This window comes from Tachyglossus aculeatus, unplaced genomic scaffold, assembly GCF_015852505.1.
Source record: "Tachyglossus aculeatus isolate mTacAcu1 unplaced genomic scaffold, mTacAcu1.pri scaffold_195_arrow_ctg1, whole genome shotgun sequence".
NCBI lineage: Eukaryota > Metazoa > Chordata > Mammalia > Monotremata > Tachyglossidae > Tachyglossus > Tachyglossus aculeatus.
The window spans coordinates 100,485-119,996 of record NW_024044911.1 but is presented as its reverse complement, the minus strand read 5'-3'; the positions used below and the strand labels follow the sequence as shown (position 1 = coordinate 119,996).

The 19,512-nt window shown below is 44.7% G+C and overlaps 1 pseudogene; it reads left to right on the top strand.

Annotated features, from left to right (window-relative positions):
• The first annotated feature begins 4,823 nt into the window (after window positions 1-4,823).
• LOC119923415 lies at window positions 4,824-5,752 on the top strand (annotated as a pseudogene).
• Window positions 5,753-19,512: the final 13,760 nt, after the last annotated feature.

Here is a 19,512-nt window from a genome sequence, read left to right as displayed (position 1 = left end):
AGGGGGAAAATGATGGCATTTACTAAGTGCTTACTATGTGCAAAGCACTAGTTCTAAGCACTGGGGGGGTACAAGGTAAGCAGGTTGTCCCACACGGGGCTCACAGACATCATCCCTGTGAGCCCACTGTTGGGTAGGGACTGTCTCTATATGTTGCCAACTTGTACTTCCCAAGCGCTTAGTACAGTGCTCTGCACACAGTAAGCACTCAATAAATACGATTGACTGATTATCCCTATTTTACAGATGAGGGAACTGAGGCCCGGAGGCGTGAAGTGACTTGGCCGAAGTCACACAGCTGACAATAGGGGGAGCCGGGATTTGAACCCATGACTTCTGACTCCAAAGCCCAGGCTCTTGCCACTGAGCCACGCTGCTTCTCCTGTGAGATGTGAGACTGTATTTAAAGGGCCTGGGTGTCAGTCCCATCTCCAAGTTAAGGGTATTCAGATAATTCTAAAATAGGGAAATAATAATGATAATCAATGACAGTGATGATGATGATTACTGTGGTGTTTGTTAACTGCTTACTGCACCGAGCACTGTAATAAAATCAGCAGATTGGAGACAATTGCTGTCCCTCCTGGGGCTCACAGGATAAGATGGAAGGCGAACAGAGGTTTTATGCTCATTTAACAAATGACTCTACTCTCCCAAGCACTTAGTACAGTGTTCTGCACCGAGCAAACACTGAGTAAATAGCATTAGTTGATTGATTGATGTGGGGAGCGGGTTTGAAATTCTAGAGTTAGTTTCATTTGGGTGGCTAATCTTTCACGGGATGGCTAATCTTTCACAGGCTTCCTTCTTCGGGACAGTCCTCTGGAGGAGGAAGGTTGAGCAGACAGACTTCAACAAGGGAGGAATAAGGCCAAGTTGTGAGGAGAAGCTGTTAGGTTGGATGGTAGTCCGGCCCCAAGGAATCATGGGGGGAATGAAATGATCCTTCTGGATTAGAGGAGTTGCAGGAAAGAGATTGACACCTCTCCAGAGTCTTCTATATTTTCTCCTATAGGTTTTACACAGGACCCAATAATAATAATAATAGTAATACTGGTATTTGTTAAGTGCTTACCGTGTGTCAGGCCCTGCTTTAATCGCTGGGGTGGATACAAGCAATTCAGATTGGATTCATTCCCTATTCCACATGGGGCTCACCCTCTTAATCCCCATTTTGCAGATGAGGTAACTGAGGTACAGAGAAGTTAAATGACTTTCCCAAGGTCACACAGCAGAGAAGTGGAGGAGCAGGGATTAGAACCCAGATCCTCTTGGCTCCCAGGCCCATGCTCTATCCAGTAGGCCATGCTACTTCTCATTAGCCACTAATTGTCCAAGCAGGTCCATGAACCCACAAGAGAGTTAAACCCGAGACTTCTCCCAGAGGTTCCAAATCTTCCACTGCTTAAGGGGGCAGGGCCAGCTCCAGGCATAAAATGTTTTTTGTAAAATGCCCTTTGTGCCAAGAGAGCACCACTGGGGCACAGTAAAGGAGGCGATTATGGGGGGATGGAATATCTCCACCATCCTTTCTCCCTTTACTTCCGGGTCTTCCGACCAAGGGGTCAAAGTGGGGTTGAGGCGATCTGTCAGGACTTGGAGAAGTGGTCACACATCCTCCTCAGTGGGTAAAGTACTGGGGGATAGGAAGGATAGGGGGAATGGGGTTCTCCTCCCCAGCTGCAGGGGATTCTTTGACCAATGAATGAGTCTTCTGAATCCACAATCTAGGTCCTAATCCCTCACTTTGAGGGCCAGGAACTAAGGGAGTTTGGAAGGCAGGCTTCAAGGAAAGTCATCTTTTGGGGTCTTTTCAGCCCTGATTAAAAACTCACAGGCTTTGTCAGAAGTATGGGACAAATTATCGTGGGAATCCAGCTAAAACTCAGTATATAGGTAATCTGTCAGTGGTAATTATTGAGCACTTACTGTGTACACGGCACTGCGGTAAGCACTTGAGAGAGAATGATAGAGATGGCAGACAAGATCCCTGCCATTGGGGAGCCTACAGTTTAGTGGGGGAGACAGATATTAAAAAATTACAGATAGGGGAAGAAACAGAGTATAAGGGGATGTACATAAGTACACTGATTGATTGATACATGCTGCAGGGGGTGGAGATGGGGTGAGTATCAAAGTGCAACACTTTAGCCCCCATAGAGTTGGCATCTGTGGTCCGCAGGGTCCTGTATTAAGTGCAAGGGAGCCATGTTAGAGATTAAATCCATGCCCTCAGGCCTTTCACAAAAGGAGATCAGACAGACAGGTCAAGATCAGTACCAAAATTACGAGAGCGAATCGAGGGGAAGTATTGAGTCTTTGATCAGAATGGCAGGTGGGGGATGTGCAGGAGTTAGTGAGGAAGACTTCCTGAAGGAGGAGGCCTCAAATGTGAGGTAAATAGGGTGACGGAGGGTGAGGGAGGGTGAGAGAGTGATTGGGGCTGACAGGAGCTGGAAGGTTGTTTCATGCCTTGGAAGAAGAAGAGTTGAGTTCAGGAGAATGGGCACGAGTGGCTGGGAGAAGCTGAGTCTGGCTTTGCATAGGAGGCTGAGGATGGAGCAGGAATGTCTCTCTGAGATAACTACATGTCCCTGGGAAATTATCATTATTATTATTATTTGTAGTAGTTTATTTGTTAGGGGCTTACTATAAGCCAAGCATTGTACTAAATTCTGAGGTAGATACAAGATAATCAGGCCAGGCCCAGTCTCTGTTTCCCACTGGGCTCACAGTCTCAGTGGGAGGGAGAACAGGTGTTGAACCCCCATTTTACAGTTCAGAAAACTGAGGCACAGAGAAGTTAAATGACTTGCCCAAGGATACATAGCTCTCAGATGCTAACAGTACTTAGAACTGGGGGCAGTCACATGAACACAAGAGTGTTCGTGTGAGTCTTTGTGTGTGCAATTGTTTGTGAACTTGAATCTGACAATGCACATGTATTCATCTATGGGTAAGTGTACTTGATTTGTGTCTATCTGGGTATTCATGTATATGAGTTTGAGTCTGTCTCTTTGGGTTGTTGTGTACTCGGCCCTGGTTGAGGAGGATCTGAAGAAGTGTTCAATGAAGAGTGGCTTGGCAGATATATAATGAAGAAAAGGACGTAGAAGGGGGTAGAAGAGAAGGGTCTTCTAAAAATCTAAATATTATAAACAATTTAAACAGAGAAAAGATGAAAGGGGAGGGAGCTGATGTGTGTCTAGAGAGCAGCAGGTGGAGAGCTGACCATCACAGCCTCCAACTTTCTGAAGGGGATGGAGCAGTATCAATGAAGGGGATGCATCAGTATCAGTGAATCGATTAATGAGTGCTTACTATGTGCCAAGCACTGTTCTGGGGGCTTGGGAGAGTAAAATACAACAGAGATGGGAGATATGCTCCCTTCCTACAAGGAGCTAACAGTCTAGAGGGGAAGTCAGGCACTATAATAATTTACAGATAAGGGAAATAGGAAAGTATAACGGTATGTACATGAGTGTTGTGGGGATGGGGTGTAATAAATTTCAAGAGCTCAAGAGATTGTTCACTCTCTTGAGTGAACAATAAGTCTGCAGTCTGAATGCTCACAAGGAAATGAGCCTGGACTGCAGTGGATGAGATGAAAATCAAACTTAAATTAACGATGGCATTTGTTAAGTGCTTACTATGTGCAAAGCACAGTTCTAAGTGCTGGGGGGGATACAAGGTGATCAGGTTGTCCCACGTGGGGCTCACAGTCTTAATCCTCATTTTACAGATGAGGTAACTGAGGCTCAGAGAAGTTAAGTGACTTGCCCAAGGTCACACAGCAGACATGTGGCAGAGCCGGGACTAGAACCCATGACTTCTGACTCCCAAGTCCATGCTCTTTCCACTGAGCCTCACTGCATCTCTTAAAGAAGAGCTGTGTGACTTGTGGTGATGTGGCATTAGAAAAGGCAGCAGAAAGAACTCCATATTCTTCTTTTTGGAAGATATTCAAGACTAGAATAGACCCTGATGTCAGGAAGATAGATGAGGAAGTAGAGAACAGCACCAGACACTACATACTTTATGTACTATAACACAGCAAAGAACAATCCTTTTGTGTGCCCATTATGGCTGGGATTATGGGTTCCTGAATTGGCCTTTTCAGCATCAAAGAGACCTTCATAGGGGGACTTAGCCATCCGTGGCATTTTCTTTGAATAAGAAGGCTAACAATAGAGGTAGAACCCGATACGGCTGGTACCACTTAGAGTTAGACATGAGTGGGAGATGAGAATAAAGCCCGAGAGTGATAGATTGTCTGATTTGGCTTTATCCCCAGACAACCAAAGACCTGAAAACTAAAGTCCAAGGACAACCAAAGTTCCGTTAAGGAACTGAAGATCCTCATGCCACTTCCAACCATCACATCAGTCTCTCCTGAGAGTTCAGATTTTTCAAGTCACAACCCTCAGAATCAACACTCCACCTCTGCTACTACGAGTCCTGGTTTGCAAATTTCCTCTCTTGCTCAGGACACCCACAGAAGTGAAGAACAGGGGCAAATCTGACTGATGCTCATCTGCACGGTGGCATATCCTCTGGAAGTCACCTAGTAATAATTGTGATGTTAAAGTGCTTACTATGTGCCAAGCTTATTATGCATATCTGAACGGTGGCATATTCTCTGGAAGTTACCTAGTAATAATTGTGTTGTTAAATACTTATTATATGCCAAGCTTACTCTGTATTGGCGCTGGGGTAGATACAACATCAACAGGATGGAGGCAGTCCCGGTTCCATGTGGGGCTTAGGGCTGGGTCGAGTGTTCAATCTTGGATGGGTTTTCTGTCCCAAATATCCTGAGCAGAATGGAGCTAAGCGAAGCCAACCAGAGCTCTGGGGGTGACTTTATCCTGCTGGGTTTATCTGATCATCCAGGGTTGGAGAAGGTTCTCTTTGTGGTCATCTCTATTTTCTACTTCTTGACTTTAATGGGCAACACAGCCATCATTCTGGTGTCCTACCTGGACTCCCAGCTCCATACACCCATGTACCTCTTCCTCTCTAATCTCTCTTTCCTGGATCTCTGCTTCACTACCACCACAATCCCCCAACTGCTAGTCAACCTGTGGGGACCAGGGAAAAGCATCAGTTACAAAGGTTGCTTTGCCCAGCTCTACATTGCACTGACTTTGGGCTCCACCGAATGCATCCTGTTGGCCGTCATGTTGTACGACCGCTATGTTGCTGTCTGCCAGCCCCTGCGGCATGCTGTGCTCATGCTGCCATGTCTCTATAGGCAGCTGGCCGCTCTGACATGAGTGAGTGGCTTCGCCAACTCCATAGTGGGTACGGCGGTCACCCTCAGGATGCCCCTGTGTGGGAGACGCAGGCTGGACCACTTCCAGTGTGAAGTCCCGGCCTTCATTGGGATCGCCTGCGGGGACACTGACCCCAGCGAGGCTGAGATGTTTGCAGCAAGTGTGATCGTTCTGCTGGTACCTGTCTCCCTCATCGTCACCTCCTATGGGCACATCGCCCGGGTGGTGCTGAGGCTCCAGTCGGCCGCCGGGCGGGTCAAGGCATTCCGGACCGGCTCCTCCCACCTCATGTTGGTGGTAATCTTCTTTGGAACCACCACCTTCATGTACCTCCAGCCAGTTAAGAGCATCTCTAAGGACCGAGCAGGTTCGTCTCCCTCTTCTACATCGTTGTCACCCCCTTCCTCAACCCTCTCATCTACACCCTGAGAAACAGAGAGGTCAAGGATGCAGTGAGAAGGCTGGGGAGAAGATGAAGCCAGGGAGGCTGATGGTCTTGGTTGCTCCTGTGACACCTAATAAAAATAATAAGAATAATAATGATTATTCTTACTATTATGGTACTTGTAAGGCACTTATTTTGTGCCAAACACCATACTAAGCTCTGGGGTAGATAATCAGGTGGCTGCAGTCCCTGTCCCACATGAGGCTCACAGTCTAAATAGGCAGGATTAGGATTTAATCCCCATTATATGAATGTGGAAACCAAGACACAGATAAGTGACTTTCCGAAGGTCATGCCCAACAGACAAGTGGCAGATCAGCATGGGGACTGATTGAACTGTCAGTGGGTGGAAGATGATGGCAGTGACTGTTGTGATTGCTGGACTCTGGACAGCCTTGCTTGAGTGAAAATGTAATATTTGGATCCTAGTGAGGCACACAGAAACCAGGAGAAAAACAGCATCATTCTCCGTCCCCATCCCCAGCCCTGCCACATTATTTCCTCGTGGCTGGTATGGAGAGCAGTTTTGGTTCTGGTCCCACAGCCCTCGACTACTGTCAGCAAGCCCCAGTCATAAACCTAAGGCCACCCAGCCAAGAGAACCCAGGTCCCCTGACTCCCAGTCCTATCGTCTCTCCACTAGGCTTTGTTAATAACAATAATAATAACAATAATAATAATTATGGTATTTGTTAAGCACTTATTATGTTCCAAGCACTGTTCTTAGCACTGGAGTAGATACAAGGTAATCAGGTTGTCTCACGTGGGCTCACAGTCCTAATCCCCATTTTACTGATGAGGCAACAGAGTCACAGAGAAGTTAAATTAGTTGCCCAAGGTTACACAGCAGACAAGTGGCAGAGCTGGGATTAGAACCCACGTCCTCTCACTCCCAAGCCCGTGCTCTTTCCACTAAGCCAGGCTGCTTCTCATGCAGCTTTGTTGGATAGAGACTGAATCAGATTGGATTATCTTACTTTATACAGTGCTTTGGTGCATAGTCAGCGCTTCATATAAATGCCCTGATGCCCCAAGGGAGGATGGTAGTGACATGGATAATGATGGTGGAATCTGTGGTGAAATAAGGGAAACTGAGGCAAGGCCAGGGAAATAGTGGTAGGAAAGAGTCAGCCCAGGACAAGCAGGAGAGGAGCGTCAAGTAAGATAGCTATGTTAGCTAGCTTGTCATGGTATTTATTAAGTACTTCCTATATGCCTATACATATTTTGTATCTACCTTATGCCGCATGATGTGGAAGACAAAAAAAAAATAAGATCAGACACAGTCTCCAGACCTCATATGGGGCTTGTAATCGAAGAGGTAGGGAGAGCAAAGATATACTCCCCAATTTACAGATGGGAAAACTGAGGCCCAGTTTTCCTGGGTTCTAACCTAGGCTCTTTCAGTTGCTTGGTGTGTGACCTGGGCAAGTCAGTTAAATTCTTAAGGATGCCTGAAACTCTTTAGCCCTAATAGGGTCCTGTAGAGCCCAGCACCTATAGTCCCTTGCTCCCTTCATTTCACACAATCTCATTTTCATTGCAACCACTGACACTTACCTCAAAGTTCTGGGTCTTTTACTATTATTGTAGTCTGCTGATTAGTTAGGACAGTGCTCTGCATACAGTAAGCAGTCAGTAATATTGAATGAATGAAAAGGAGAGGTACAACAATTAGAGAGTTGCAATGGACTAATAAATGGAAGCTGTGGAATCCCCATCTTCGATGGACCTTAGAACTAGACGAGATAGGGATATTCTTCCCTAGCAATCTTTTTTATTTGTATTTAAGTGCTTACTAAGTGCAAGAACTGGGGTAGATACAATATAATCGGGTTGGGCAAAGTCCCTGTTCCACATAGAATCACAGTCTGAACTGGACAGGTGAGGATTTAATCTTCATTTTACAGATGAGGCAACTGAGGTACAGAGAATTTAAGTGCCTTGCCCAAGGTTATACTGCATGCAAATGGCAGAGCTGTGATTAGAGCCCAAGTCCTCTGACTCTGAGGCCTGTACTTTTTCTACTAGGTCACACTGTTTCCCTATAGTGGTGGCAAGGGAGTGAAAGAGCCAGAAGCAGGAGAGGGCCTGCTCTATCTCTTGTTGTACTCTTCCAAACCTTTAGTATTGTGCTCTGAGCACGTATATGCTCAATAAATTCTATGGGATGATTGAATGAGTACTCGCATTTTGAGGGTTTGGGGCCCCGTTAAAAAAAAATCTCCGAGGGTAGACCAACAACAAAACACCACTATTAAGAAAGGAGTGACTCTTTATGAGCAAAAGCATCCTACGGAATGAGAGAAAAAGTGATAAAAAGAGACAATGGCACCAAGCACCGCAAACATTAAGCAGGACAACACAAGGGACAGATATTTTGGGTAAGAATGTGGCTGGAATTCTGGGTCCCTCACTGACCTTTTCAGCTACACATTTCATCATTAGTGGTGTCTTTAAATGTGAAGGCTGACTCTATAATATATATATATATATATATATATATATATGCTATATAATACATATTCATTCATTCATTCAATCGCATTTATTTAGCGCTTACTGTGTGCAGAGCACTGTACTAAGCGCTTGGGAAGTACAAGTTGGCAACATATAATATGTATATATATACACACACACAACTGTATGTCACGTCTTTACAGTCTGGGGCTAATGCTTTGTGTTCTTGAATCAGTATACTATTTTGCCTCTGGCCGAAGCTCTTAGGATTTTTCCCAAGGCTCTTTAGGGTTTGTCACTGAAGACAGCAGCAAGACTCATGGGCTCATGCCCATCTGATGGTGAGGGGGAGAGAGAGGGAAAAATCATCTCTAGAGGGAATAATCATTATTGATTCTCCTCCAGTCCCCAGATATTTCCCTCTGGACACTAGGGTTAATTAGACTTGAAAAGTTAATGAATCATGCCTCTTGCCAAAACTGCAGCATTTATGGTCTCCATAAAATTGTTCACACATCCTGGCTTTGCACTTTAGGCTTGGGTTCAGTGCAGTGGTTTAATAATCACAGATCACTTCACTGGTATCTCAGGAGTTTTTTGTCATTGCCCTCAGCCAGGTTTGCACAACTCTGCTCTGAGAAGGTGAGCTGGTTCACTTCTGACCTTGGACTTTTCAGTTCCCCTTCCATAAATGGAATGGAGGTAAGTTGGATTTATTCATTCAATCATATTCATTGAGCAATTACTGTGTGCAGAGCACAGTACTAAGCACTTGGGAGAGTATAGTACAACAATAAACATATTCATTGCCCACAGTGAGTTTACAGTCTGGGGGGGGGGGGGAGGCAGATATCGATACAAATAAATAAAATTACAGTTACATACATAAGTGCTGGGGGGTTGGGAGGGGGGAAGAGCAAAGGGAGCAACTCAGGGTGACACAGAAGGGAGTGGGGGATGAGGAAAGGTGGGGATTAGTCTGGGAAGGCCTCTTGGAGGAGATGGGCCTTCAATAAGGCTTTGAAGTGGGGGAGAATAACTGTCTGTCAGAATAGAGGACAGAGGGTATTCCAGGCCAGAGGCAGGACGTGGGCTGGGGGTTGGCAGCGACAGTAGTGAGATTGAGGCACAGTGAGAAGGTTAGCACTAATTGGATCTGAAACCAGCATAGAGAACCACTCAGACAAGACATCAAGGGATTTCCATCTCTCTGAGCTGAATTGACATCTCTAGCTTAGTCTCATCTTTTCCTCAAAATTCTCAATTCTTTCTATTTCCCCTATATTTCCAGGAACTAGGAATAATTGAATGTGGAATACACTTAGCATGATACAGGGGATTTTAAGGGTTGATAAAATGATCCAGATAATATCTTTCTCATTCACCTGGGCAAAGGAACCAAGGACATTGCCAATAACTTTTTAGACTGCTCTAGATTGACCAGGGTCACTAATACTTTATCATTACATTAGGAATACGAATGGAAGTCCATTGGGTGAAAGATAAAGGCATTAGGAATGTTCAATCCAGAGGCAGCGATAGATGGTCTGAATATTGTCTTGGTATCAGTCTTCATGCTTACAGTGGGCTTATCCACACCTCTTATCCATATCCCAAGTGCTTAGTACAGTGCTCTGCACACAGTGAGTGCTCAACAAATACCATCATTTGATTAATGATGGTATTACTGCATCAGCCTCCTGATTACAGCATCAGCCTCCTCTCCGATCTCCCATCCTCCTGTCTCTCCCCACTTCAATCCATACTTCACACCGCTGCCCAGATCGTCTTTGTGCAGGAATGCTCTGGGCATGTTACTCCCCTACTCAAAAATCTCCAGTGGCAACCAGGCAAAAACTCTTCACCCTTGGCTTCAAGGCTCTCCATCACCTCACCCCCTCCTACCTCACCTCCCTTCTCTCCTTCTACAGCCCAGCCCGCACCCTCCACTCCTCTGCCACTAACCTCCTCACTGTGCCTCGTTCTCACCTGTCCCGCCATCTACCACTGGCCCACGTCCTCCCCCTGGACTGGAATGCCCTCCCTCTGCACATCCGCCAAGCTAGCTCTCTTCCTCCCTTTAAAGCCCTACTGAGAGCTCACCTCCTCCAGGAGGCCTTCGCAGACTGAGCCTCCTCCTTCCTCTCCCCCTACTCCCCCTCCCCAACCCCCCCGCCTTACCTCCTTCCCCTCCCCACAGCACCTGTATATAGGTATATATGTTTGTACATATTTATTACTCTATTTATTTTCCTTGTACATATTTATTCTATTAATTTTATTTGGTTTATATGTTTTGTTTTGTTGTCTGTCTCCCCCTTCTAGACTGTGAGCCCGCTGTTGGGTAGGGACCATATCTAAATGTTGCAAACTTGTACTTCCCAGGCTCTTAGTACAGTGCTCTGCACACAGTAAGCACTCAATAAATACGATTGAATGAATTAACGTGGAAAATGAAGACTAGTTGTTTTCCATGTTTATGGATATTTAAATGTAAGAAAAGGGACTTAAATGAATTCAGATGTGATTGGAGATGGATATAAAGGACTTTTTTATAGTAAAGTCCAAAGAGTAGAGACTGTACATGCCTACACTATTGTACACTCCCAGACTCCTAGTTCAGTGCTCTTCACAAAGTAGTGGCTCAGTACATTCTATTAATGGATAATGAAATAGGAAAAACACTAGAAACGTCTCAAAACTCGGCTTCTGACATCCTTGACATTAGACATATTTAAGAAAAGAAAACACGGGCCATTATTTTTGGTGCAGCTCATCCTGGATGGTATAGTCAACTTCTTTTTAAAATTAACCTGGAAAAAATGAATCAAATCTGGAGAAAATGGATCCAATCAAATCTATTCTATGATTTGCATCCTGCTATGCAGACCAAAAGGACACTTTTGAACTCTGAGTAATTTGGTTGGGTTGTCGAGACTATTTGTCTTAGTGTAAAAATTCCTCAACTCTCTCCCTTTAAATGCAGAGACATAAACAGTGACATTGTTGTGCTTGAGTTCCCAAAAAAGAAGACAATGAATTCTCATACTTGCAGGTGAATTTCACTGTCAATAACTAGCTCTCTTCCCCTTTTCAAAGCCCTACCAAGAGCTCACCTCCTCCAGGAAGCCTTCCCAGACTGAGCCCCTCCTTTTCCTCTGCTCCTCCTCCCCTCCCCGTTGCCTCTACTCCCTCCCTCTGCCCTACCCCCTTCCCCTCCCCACAGTACATGTGTATATTTGTACATATTTATTATTCTATTTATTTTATTGATTATGTGTATATATCTATACTCAATTTATCTGTTTTGATGGTATTGACGCCTCTGTACTTGTTTTCTTGTCTGTCACCCCCTTCTAGACTGTGAGTTCGGTGTTGGGTAGGGATTATCTCTACCAGTTGCCGAATTGCACTTTCCAAGTGCTTAGTACAGTGCTCTGAACAAAGTAAGCACTCAATAAATACGATTGAATGAATGAATGAATTATTAAGCCTTTTGGGCAATGCTCTGCTTTTAGGAAATATTATTGAGTGAAAGGGAGTGGAAAGACAATAATAATACTAAATATGGTGTTGGTTAAGCCTGTACTATGTGCCAGGCACTGTACTCAGATCATAACAATAATTCTGAAATTTGTTAAGGGCTTACTATGTGCCAAGATGTACATTAAGCTAGGGTAGACACAATATAAGTAGACCTCACACAGTCCTTTTCCCTTATGGAGGAGGGAGAACAGATATTGAAGTCCAGTTTTAGAGGTGAGGAAACTGAAGCACAGAGATTAGGTGACCTGTCCCAGGTCACACAGCGAGCAAGTGGCAGAATTGGGATTATAACCTCAATGTCTTAACTCCCAGTCCTATGGTCTTTCTAGTGGACTGTATCGCAGATTAAAACAACAACAACAACAACAACAACACACACACACACACACACACGAAAAAGATACTACAAATGACAATGATCCAGGTCACAATACAAATCCTCAAATAAAATATGATAACAAAAGAGAGGGACCATATAAATTTTGTACTTGAAATCTTCCAAGTAGGAAACTTTGGATTGCCCATATTTGGATCCTTGGATCCCGGGGAATGAGGGATAGTGAGTCTGATGTGGGATTCTGTTGGCCAGACTATGTGTTTAATAAATGCCAGTATTATTTCATGAAGGGAATGAGTGTCTTCTCTCCTTGCCAATCTCTGTCTTCTTAGGGGCTACAATAATATTCATTAAACACTTACTAGGTGACAACCACTGAGGGAGATTCAAGATAATCTGATCAGTTATAGCCCTGTCACACATAGGGCTCAGAATCTAAGAGTGAAGGTGAGTTGCTATCTTATCCTCATTTTGCTGATGAGGAAACTGGGCTCGGAGAGCTTCACTGAATCGTCCAGTGTCACATAGCCAGTCATTGTCAGAATTGGCTCTGGAACCATGTATCCTGAATCTCAGAAAATTTCTCTTTCCACGAGCCCTCTCTAATAGGGCAGGTAAGTGATTTTTTTTTCATATCTAAGGGATGCCTAAGTCTCTCAGGTAGCAGATATTGCTTAACGTGAGTTGGATTTTGTACTGCTATGGATGATGGATATTTTACATAAATAATTTAAGATAAACTATTTACATGTTATTAAATGACAACTTTTGGCTATATTTCTGGGTAAGGGCCTTGGTCACAAATGCTCCCAGGTTTTGTTTTGATAAGTTATGGCCCAGTGTTTCCCTCTGTCCTGGAGAATCTTTATTTGTCCTTCTCATATAACAAAATGGCATTTAAAATTTCTATTTCACAAGTCTCTGGGGATAGACCAAAATAGTGCTACATTATCATGAAAGGAGAAGCTAGTCATGCGCAACTGTTTCCTATGGAATTAGAGAACACTTGGTGTAAGAGAAAACGTTGCCATACCTTGCAAACCTTTAGCAAGCAAGACAATAATAATAATAATGATAGCATTTGTTAAGCGCTTACTATGTGCAAAAACAGATGACAGACTTTTTGTTTGCACAGTGGAGCCAGAACTCTGGGTCTTTCATTGGCTTTTTAAATCAAACATGCACTCATTGATAGATTTCTCCATTAGTGGTGTACTCTTCAAATTTGAAAGACAATTCTATATAAACTCTAAACAATCCTATTTCACATCCTCGCAGCCTTGGACTTATGCTTTATGGCGTTGATTTAGTGAACTACCTTGGCTCAGTCTGATGTTCTAGAGGTTTTTCCCAAGGCTCTTTAGGGTTTTCCACTGCAGCAAGACAGAAAGCAGCAACAGTGGTCTGGTGTCTTTCCAGAGATGAGGGAAACAGAAGGTGTCATCTCCGGAGGGACTCATAGTTCAGGATTCTCCCGAGTCCCCAAGATATTTCCCTCTAGACACTAACGTTAATTAGACCTGAAAAGTTAACAAGACATGACTCTCTCCAAAACTAGTGGTATTAATAAAAATGTCCACACAGCTTGGCTTTTCCTCCTTAGTCTTAGGTTCAGAGCAATATCTGGATAATTCCAGATCACTTCAAGGGTGTCTCAGGATTTTCAGTTGCTTCCCTCAACCGGAGCCGCAAAGCCCTTCTCTGAAACGCTGTCTCACTGGAGCTCCCCTGAGCTGGTTTACTGCTGTCCCCTTCCATAAACTCCATGGAGGTAAGTGGTTGGATCTGAACTCGATTCATTCATTCAATCGCATTTACTGAGCGTTTACAGTGTGCAGAGCACTGACCTAAGCACCTAGAAAGTACAGTTCATTAATGGAAAGAATCTTAGCCAGTCATTGCATCAAGAGGTTCCCATCTTTCTGAGCTGAAGTAATGCTGCAATAGCTTAGTCTCCCTTTCCCTTCAATCTCCTCAATTCTCTGCATTTTCTCTCCGTTGCCAGGTGACGGAGTGTGGAATAGATCATGTCTCTGTGATATATTGGACTTCAAGGTTTGAGAAAAAAAATCTAGATAATATCCTTCTCCCTGTGCTGGGAAAAGGAACCAAGAATGTTGCTAGTCAATTTGTGGATGACCTGAGATTTGCCAGGGTCATTAACACTTTGGAAGACACGGCTGAATTGTAAAAACGATCTTATGTCAATAGACTGAAATTCAGAAAGAATGATTTCTAGGTGGCACTCAGATATAAGAAACAAAGCACACAGACAGGAAAAGAGTGGTTCACACTATTCAGTAATTGACATTCAGCATCTAGTTGTTCACAGCTGAAAGTCAATCTAAATGAAGGCCCTTTATAGGACCTCTATTAAGCAATAGGAGTTTGGTATTCGAGATGGGAATGGTAATTTTTCCACTCTGCTAGTTTCTGGTGAAATATTTTGGGTTGCCTGGACTTAGTCTTGGTCCTTGAACATTTTTGCTGTGGTATTCATTATGCAATTTCTATGTGCCAAACTCTTAATCAATCAATCAATCAATCAATCGCATTTATTGAGTACTTAGTGTGTGCAGAGCACTGTACTAAGCGCTTGGGAAGTACAAGTTGGCAACATATAGAGACGGTCCCTACCCAACAGTGGGCTTACAGTCTAGAAGGGGAAGACAGAGAACAAAACCAAACATACTAAATAAAATAAATAGAATAGATATGTACAAGTAAAATAAGTAAATAAATAGAGTAATAAATATTTACAGACATATATACATATATACAGGTGCTGTGGGGAAGGGAAGGAGGTAAGATGGAAAGGGGGACGAGGGGGAGAGGAAGGAAGGGGCTCAGTCTGGGAAGGGCTCCTGAAGGAGGTGAGCTCTCAGTAGGGCCTTGAAGGGAGGAAGAACATATATACAGGTGCTGTGGGGAAGGGAAGGAGGGGGAGCGGAAGGAGGGGGCTCCTTCCTGATGACCTTGTGTCCCCCCCCAGCACTTAGTACAGTGCTCTGCACACAGTAAGCGCTCAATAAATATGACTGAATGACTAAATGCCGTCTTTCTTATTCCTGTCACCCTAGTCCACGTTTCCCCACTCCTCAAGAAACTCCAATGGTCACATCCACCTCCGCATCAAACAAAAACTCCTCACCAGAGGTTTTAAAGCATTTAATCATCTAGCCCCCTCCTACCTGACTCTGCTATTCTCCTACTACAACCCAGCCCACACACGGCACTCCTTTAATGCTAAACCTCTCACTGTACCCTGACCTCATCTATCTCACCACCAACTTCTTGACCTTGTCCTACCTCTGGCCTGGAATGCCCTTCCTCCTCATACCAGACAGAAAATTACTCTCCCCACCTTCAAAGCCTTATTGAAGGCACATCTCTTCCAAGAGGCTTTCCCTGACAAAGCCCTACTTTCCTCTTCCCCCTTTCCCTTCTACGAGACACTGACTTGCTCCCTTCATTCATGCCTTGATAGCAGCAGACAGCATGGTTCTCCGTGTGTGCTGCAGGTCACAACAGCTCAGCTCAGAGTGTGGTTTAGAAAGGGGAAAAGGAGGGAACAGGGAACAAACTGCTGTGTCAAGCTGGGGATGCCCGATGGCAGCGGAGGCTCTCGGTGCTGGACTCCTTGGCACTTGGGGTGGGCGGACACTTGTATTTTCTCCGCAGGAAACAGCCCAAGGCTCACCTCTTTTTCACAGAGCCTGAACCTGAGGAAGCCAAGGGTAGCATAAAGTAACAAGAAACAGATAAATACAGGACAACAACAGTCAGGCAATAGACAAAGGACTTAGTTGTCCTCTTCACACCTGGACAGACTGGAGTTGGAAAACCACACTTTAGCAGGAAATTCTCAGGAGGGCCATGGGGAGGACAGTGGCTGATTTGTGCCAGTGAGGATATCCTCATGCTAGAAAATTCAGCACAGAGAGATGGTTAATTGCAGGGTCGATCGCAATGAGAGAATAGTTGGGTTTATCAATGTCCAGATAGGACAATGTGTTCTGAGTTTATTTACATGACCCCTAACCTCAAGGAGCTCAATCCTACTACCAGTAATTAATAAACTGCCATGAGTTCGGTGAGTCAGACCACAGAGATCGTGTTTACCAACTATATTTTATTGTACCCTCCCAAATGAGTAGTAAGTGCTCAGCACACAGTAAGGAGTCAATAAATATCACAGAATGATTGCTTAATTCTCTTCTAGGTAAGAGCGGTTGGAGCTTCTTAATTTGACTTATTCCACTAAGATTGTGAGCTATCCGAGGCAAGGGATTGTGTCTACCGATGCTATTATACCATACTCTCCCAGCACCTGGTAGAGTGTTCCTCACACAGTAAGCACTTAATAAATATCATTGATTGATTTGGAATGGCATTTATTGAGGTCCCAGTAGCTGCAATGCACAGTATGAAGCATTTGGAAAGGTAAAGAGAAAGGAGAGATATGTCATCTGCCCACTAGGAGTTAACACCCTAGCAAGAACAAAGAGAAAGAGATCTATTCCAGATTTTCCCACTCTGTCTCATGTCCTGAGAATTCTCTCCCCGTTTTTAACCAAACCCTCCATCTGTACTTTAGAACGACTTCTCACTCTTTGTTTGAGGGGAAAATAAAGAAAAGGGAGAAGTTGGAGGGAGGCAGTGTAAATGAGGACAGGGAAGAAGAAAGGAGATGGGAAACAAAGAGGTCTCTCACTGTAGCAAGGCATGGAGTGCACAAAAATTGTTGTCTGTGTTTTTTTCTGGACCCCTCCATGGAGCATTCATGGCCACCGGTCAAGATTTCAAACTTCATAATGATAATAATGGTCATGATATCTGTAAAGCACTTACCATATGCCAAACACTGTATTAGACATGGTTTGCTGAGTACGAACACAGTCCTTACCCCACATAGGCTCTTAGGCTAAGTAGGAGAGAGTGGATATTTCATCCCCATTATAAAGATAAGGAAACAGAGGTAGAGAAATCTTTACTGAGTTTTCCAATGTCACACTACGGACAGTGGCAGAGCCAGGACTAGCATCCAGGTCCTCAGACTCCCAGGCCACTGCTGTTTCCACTAGAACACCTAGACAGTGCTGTGGTGAAACCATTCTGGAGTGAAGACTGGTTAGGTCAGAGCAAGGTCAGGGCAGTCCGTGGAGAAGGTCCTTTTATTCGATAGATAGTTTCTCCTTTGAGAAATGTTTTGGCCACAGCAGCCTTCCCATCGCTGCCTTCATGTCCCGGTTCCTCAGGCTGTAGATGAGGGGATTAAGGGTCGGGGACACCACGGCATAGAACACAGACGCCAGCAGGTCCACTGCAGAGGGAGAGTCTGATATTGGCTTAAGATAGGCAGACATGCCAGAAATGAGGAACATAGTGATGACGACCAGGTGGGGCAGACAGGTGGAGAAGGCTTTGGAGCGGCCCTCCGCTGATGGCATCTTCAGCACTGCTGAGAAAATGCGGACATAGGAGCCCACGATGAGCACGAAGCAGAAGAAAGCTAAGCATGTGCTGATGGCTAAACTCACATCTTCCATGACATGGTCAGAGGAACAAGCAAGTCTTAGCAACTGGGGACCATCGCAGAAGAACTGGTGGACAGTTTTGGGGCCACAGAGGAATAGAGAGAAGGTGCTGGCTGTGTACATGATGGCATTCAAACAGCTGCTGAACAAAGAGGCAGCCAACATGCGTACACAGGCCCCATGGGCCATGATGATCTCATAGTGCAGGGGGTGGCAGATGGCAGCATAATGGTCGTGGGACATCACTGTGAGCAGGGCCATCTCTGATCCCGCGAATAAAAATACGAGGAATACCTGAGCAGCGCAGCCCAGCAGAGAGATGGAGTTGACATTCGTGAGGGAATTGAGGATGGATTTGGGGACTGTGACGGAGATATAGCCGAGGTCAACGACGGACAGGTTATTGAGGAAGAAGTACATGGGGGTGTGGAAGTGCCTGTCAATGGTCGTGACGGCAATGATGAGGAGATTCCCCATCAGGGCTGCCAGATAGACCAGAAGGAACAGCGCAGCGTGGATCAGCTGCAACTCCCGGATGTCGGAGAGTCCCAGGAGGAGGAATTCTGTTACCGCCGTGATGTTAGACATGGTCTGGGAGTGTCATGAACTGCCTGTGAGAGTGAAGAATGGAGCAAAGTCAACATCCTAAACTGAGCATCTTCTGAGTCTACTGTTAGTGTTGGAGGTTTTCTGGAGAAGAGTTATAGCCAATCAGAAGAACATTTATCATCTGATGGGGTGACAGGAGGCAGGAGTGCATTTTGGCCCAGATACAACAGCAAAAAATGATAATTAGGCTATCTGCTAAACACAGTTTTAAGTGCTGGGGTAGATAAAAGATAAACAGCACCTCACAATCTAAGTAGGAGGGAGAACAGCTTTTAATCCCCATTTTACAGGTGAGGAAACTGAGGCCCAGAGAGGTTAAATGACTTTAAAAGATGATGATGATGGCATTTGTTAAGCGCTTACTATGTGACAAGCTAGCTATGTGTTCGAAGGACTGCGGGCCTACAAGGTAGTCAGGTTGTCCCACGTGGGGATCACACTTTTAATCGCCATTTTACAGATGAGGTAACTGAGGCATAGAGACGTTACGCGACTTGCCCAAAGGCACACAGTTGACAAGTGGGTTAGAACCCGTGACCTCTGACTCCCAAGCCTGTGCTCTTCTCACTGAGCCACACTACTTCTCTGAAAGATCTCTTAACGATCACCCAGCAGGCAAGTGACAGGGTCATCTTAAAACCAAGGTCCTCCAACTCCCAGCCTCGTAGTCTTTCCACTAGGTCATGCGGCTACTGCAGTGATACTCCTTCTCGCACCATCTTCAAAAACCCTACTAAATCACATCTCCTCCAAGTAGCCTCCTCTGATTATACTCTCATTTCCCCACTCTATTGGCCTTCCCTTCTATTTCATCTATACACTTGAATCAGTACCTTTTGAGAACGTTTTTTCTCACTCCACCCACAGACACACAGCACTTATGTCCATATCTTTATTGGCTGCCATTTCCATTACTTTCAATTTACTTGAATGCCTGTCTCCCCAGCTAGTATTTTAGCTACTTTTGTTAAAATGGTAGTTATTAAGCGATTACTATATGCCAAGCCATGTTCTAAGCACTGGGATAGATGCAAGGCAATCAGGTTGCTCCACGGGGGGTTCAAAGTTTTAGTCCCCTCTTTTACAGATGAGGTAACTGAGGCACAGAGAAGTTAAATGACTTGCCTAATACCATAAACCTGACAAGTGGCAGAGCTCCTTGAGCACAGTGGTCATATGTGCTGTAATTTTCCAAGTACTTAGTACAGTGCTCTGCACCTAGTCAGTGCTCATTAATACCATCTCTTTATTGATTGATCTAAGCATTAGGATATGTATCCTTTAAGAACATTGATATTTACC